The sequence below is a fragment of the Sinocyclocheilus rhinocerous genome, unplaced genomic scaffold, assembly GCF_001515625.1.
Source record: "Sinocyclocheilus rhinocerous isolate Xijiao unplaced genomic scaffold, SAMN03320098_v1.1 scaffold3375, whole genome shotgun sequence".
NCBI classification, from domain to species: domain Eukaryota; kingdom Metazoa; phylum Chordata; class Actinopteri; order Cypriniformes; family Cyprinidae; genus Sinocyclocheilus; species Sinocyclocheilus rhinocerous.
Genome location: NW_015650030.1, coordinates 56432 through 61556, shown reverse-complemented (window position 1 = coordinate 61556; position 5125 = coordinate 56432). Strand labels below are relative to the sequence as shown.

The 5125-nt window shown below is 39.3% G+C and overlaps 1 pseudogene; it reads left to right on the top strand.

The window, feature by feature from the left end:
* The window catches only part of LOC107711453 (NACHT, LRR and PYD domains-containing protein 3-like), a 36841-nt pseudogene extending 32299 nt beyond the window's left edge, over positions 1 to 4542 (top strand).
* Positions 4543 to 5125: the final 583 nt, after the last annotated feature.

Here is a 5125-nt window from a genome sequence, read left to right as displayed (position 1 = left end):
AGATAGATAGATAGATAGATAGATAGATAGATGTAAGTATTTGATGTACAGGTCAAAGGTCAAAATCCAGTTTGATAGAAAGATAGATAGAGATAGGCAAGGCAAGGCAAGGCAAGTTTATTTGTATAGCACATTTCATACACAATGGTAATTCAAAGTGCTTTACATAAAAGAAAAGAAAAAAAATAATCACAACAATAAAACAAGGAATTTAAAACTTTGAAAATTATTTAAAAAATTGATTTAAGAGGTTTAAAATGAATTTAAGAAAACGATTATACATAGAATATAGTGCAATCAGTTCGGACATCGCACAGTGCTCATTCAATGAATGCACAGCTAAACAGATGAGTTTTGAGTCTGCATTTAAATGTGACTAATGTTTTAGCACATCTGATCTCTTCTGGAAGCTGATTCCAACTGCGGGCGGCATAATAACTAAAAGCAGACTCCCCTTGTTTTGTGTGAACCCTTGGTATTTCTAACTGACTTGATCCTAATGATCTGAGTGGTCTGTTAGGTTTATATTCAGTGAACATATCTGCTATGTATTTAGGTCCTAGGCCATTGAGTGATTTATAAACGAGTAAAAGTACTTTAAAATCAATCCTAAATATAACTGGAAGCCAGTGTAAGGACCTGAGGACTGGTGTAATATGCTCAGATTTTCTGGTTCTAGTCAGAATTCTGGCAGCAGCGTTCTGGATGAGCTGCAGCTGTCTAATGGTCTTCTTGGGAAGGCCGGTGAGGAGACCATTACAATAGTCCACCCTGCTGGTGATAAAGGCATGAACAAGTTTCTCCAAGTCTTGACTGGAAACAAAACATCTAATTCTTGCAATGTTTTTGAGATGATAGTATGCTGATTTAGTTACTGCTTTGACATGACTACTGAAACTAAGGTCTGTCTCCAGAATCACACCAAGATTCCTGACTTTATTTTTAGTTGTTAGACCCCTAGAGTCAAGGTATGCATTCACCTTGAGAACTTCATCTTTGTTTCCAAATGCAATGACTTCAGTTTTTTCCTTGTTTAACTGAAGAAAGTTCTCGCACATCCAACTGTTAATTTCATCAATGCATTGGCAGAGGGAGTCAATGGGGCTGTAGTCATTTGGAGATAAGGCTAGGTAAATCTGGGTATCATCTGCATAGCTGTGATAGGCGATTTGGTTCTTTCTCATTATTTGACTTAGTGGGAGCATATACAGGCTAAACAAGAGCGGTGCAAGAATTGAGCCTTGTGGGACTCCGCATGTCATGGACGTCCACTTAGACTTATGCTCTCCTATACTCACATAATAACCTCTCCCTTCTAAGTATGACCTGAACCATTTGATTGCCATCCCAGAAAGCCCGACCCAGTTTTCCAGTCTCTCTAGTAGTATGTTATGATCGACAGTGTCAAACGCAGCACTGAGATCTAGTAGTACCAGCACTGATATTTTGCCAGATTCAGAATTTAAGCGAATATCATTTATTATCTTAATGAGCGCTGTCTCTGTGCTGTGATGCGGTCGAAAACCAGATTGAAAATTTTCCAGGTATCCATTTGAGTTTAAGTATTTGTTCAGCTGATTAAAGACTACCTTTTCAATAATCTTTCCTATAAAAGGAAGGTTTGATATTGGTCTATAGTTGCTCAATATGGTGTTATCAAGATTTCTCTTTTTCAGAAGGGGTTTAACAACTGCAGTTTTCAGGGAGTTTGGAAAAGTCCCAGAAAGAAGTGAGGTGTTCACCACTTCTAAGAGATCTGCTTCCAAACAGTTAAGCACCCTTTTGAAAAAATATGTGGGAAGTGTGTCAAGATAGCAGGTTGATGATTTAAGGTGCTGTACTATTTCTTCCAAAATTTTGCTATCAATTTCTTCAAAAGCAGACATAGTATCTTCTTTTTGGTATTGCGGTCGAATCTGTCTGACCTCTGTATAACTTGAAGATGTGCTAATCACCTTTCTGATATTAATGATCTTCTTAGAAAAGAAGGAAGCAAACTCATTGCATTTGCTGTCAGAGAGCATTTCACTGGCAATCTGACTTGGGGGATTTGTCAGTCTCTCAACAGTAGCAAAAAGAGTGCGAGTGTTGTTTAAGTTACTGTTTATAAGGTTTGAGAAGAATGACTGTCTAGCTTTGCCTAGTTCCACATTGAAAGCACGAAGGCTGTCTTTATATATGCTATAGTGGATTTCAAGTTTCATCTTCCGCCATACAAATGAGACAAACAAATTCACCACCCTTCAGTCTCGCTATATACAGTAGTCAACATTTAAAGTGGATCAAAACCATTCATAAAAGTTGTCCTAAAACCAAAACAATACCCTTTCTTATCTTAGGACAACTTTGATGAACTTTTTTGATCCACTTCAAATGTTGACTACTGTAATAGACAATATTTTTGCTGCATCATGAAATAAATCAATGAACTCAAAACTGTTTGTACTAAATCTCACAAATATAGATATTCAGATGAAATGATGAATTAAAAATAGTGTAGTCATTGATCAAATGTGCTGAGATGAGATTTGATGTGGAAACATTTTACTGCTGCAGAATCTCTGAGCTTTAGAGCAGATCAGCTTCTATCCTGAAAATAAAGACAAACATGAAAGAACAAATTTCAGTTTTGATTTTACATGTTTTATCTTGATTATCTTGTTTTCAAAATCATAACTGGAATTATAATGTGATGTTGTGTTTGTTCACTGACTGAATGAGTCTGTGTGTGTTTTATAGTGTGAATCATGGAGGAGAATCCAGGATTACAGCAGGACTGAAAAAATGTATGTCTACACACACACACACACACACCCCTCACACATACACACACTCACTCACACACACACACATACTCACACACACACACACACACACTCACTCTCACACACACACACTAGAGGTCTGCACGGGCTTTAAAGTGAAGCCCGAACCTGGCCCGTACCCGAGATCGTCTGACCCGACCCGACCCGATCCGAGCGGCACAGTTAAATTTAGAGCCCGAACCCGAAATCTTTTTTTTCCCCCCCCACAATGAATAGCCAATTAAAAAAAAAAATGCTGTATTTCACGATTGCATGCAATGGTCAGTAAACAAATACATGTAAAGAAACAGAATCATTAAGGCTAGGCCAGTTCACAAGGCAAAAGAAAAAACACCAGTTATGAAAGTTTATGAACATCAGGTGCAGCGGTCACATAAATTCTCTCACTCACTCACTCACACTCACACTCACACTCTCACTCACTCACTCTCACAGCTGTAGTGATTATTGTTTTAAATGTCTCTGTTCTTGTGTTCAGATGCCTGTTTTCTCACACTGGATCCAAACACCGCAAACACTGCACTCAGTCTGTCTGAGGAGAACAGAAAAGTGACACGTTGGAGAGAGAAACAGCCGTATCCTGATCATCCAGACAGATTTGATTATTGGGAACAGGTGTTGTGTAGAGAGAGTGTGTGTGGACGCTGTTACTGGGAGCTGGAGTGGAGTGGAGATAATGATGTGTTTATATCAGTGTCATACAAGAGCATCAGCACACACACACAGCTGTAGTGATTGTTGTGTTATTAATGTCTCTGTTCTTGTGTTCAGATAGCTGTTTCCTCACACTGGATCCAAACACCGCAAACACTGCACTCAGTCTGTCTGAGGAGAACAGAAAGGTGACATATGTGGAAGAGAAACAGTTGTATCCTGATCATCCAGACAGATTTGATTATTGGGAACAGGTGTTGTGTAGAGAGAGTGTGTGTGGACGCTGTTACTGGGAGCTGGAGTGGAGTGGAGATAATGATGTGTTTATATCAGTGTCATACAAGAGCATCAGCAGGAAGAGAGGTTATGAGTGTTTGTTTGGAAATAATGATCAGTCCTGGAGTTTGATCTGCTCTCCTGACAGATACTCATTCAAACACAATAACATACAGACTGTTCTCCCTGTAGAGCCCATCAGCAGTAGAACAGAAGTGTGTGATGATCAATATATAACAGGAGTGTGTGATGATCAATATATAACAGGAGTGTTTGTGGATCACAGTGCAGGAACTCTGTCCTTCTACAGCGTCTCTGACACAATGAGCCTCATCCACACAGTCCAGACCACATTCACTCAGACGCTCTATCCTGGGTTTAGAGTTGGTTATGAATCATCAGTGAAACTGTGTTGATGAATCAGAAGAGACTGACAAGAGATTCTACCCGTAATGCCTCGAGCTGCATGACAAACCAGTAACAGTGAGATGTTATAGAGTCTCTTCATTACATGAATACTGTGTCAGTCAAATAACATCAATCAGAATAAACGTGTGTCATAAATCCTCATCTAGACCAGGAGTTGGCTACCTTTTGGGCATGAAGTGCTATTTTAAATTTTTCTAGCGCTGTTAGACTGCTGAGGCGGATCAGGCTGAAAATGTAACTTAACAACAATATTGGGGAGGGCATTTTTAATCATTGGGGGGACTTGTCGGTTGGCAGTTTTCCAGTGTTAATTTAGTTGACGAATAATTTTTGGCATAATTGTTGTCAACAACATTTTTTTCACCGATGGCAACGAGACGATAGCGAACTAAAATTATTTTTGAATGACAAAAACTATCACATAAATCTATTGACAATTTCGTCAACGAATAAAAACGAGACAAAAATGTTAGGGAGGGACAATGAGATGAAAATGTTAGGGAGGGACGATTTGGGATGATATTCATTCAGAACGAATCTGCTGCGTGGTTCGGAGGTTAGATGCGTACATATGAACCGGTGGGACATAAGCTAACATACACTTGCTGCACGTCGCATAAAACGTTCAAAAATGTCAATATGTGGGAGTAAGAGAAGAGCAGACATATGGATAAATCTGACAACGCAAGAGAGAACTCAATTCGGTCTGGTTTTCTGAGCACAGACACTGAAGCACACACACAGAAAGCGCCTCTCACAGCACACAAGTACTCTCTCGTGTCGCATGAACGGAGAATTACACACAAAATGATGTCGAATTGTCCGTTTTGACGAGTATTCACGTAAACACGGTTGATTACGTCTTAAGTGAACGTAAACAGTAGGGAGAACGTGTATCAGTACATTGCATCCATTGCAGCTGTGCATTCGGTTTTAAAGGG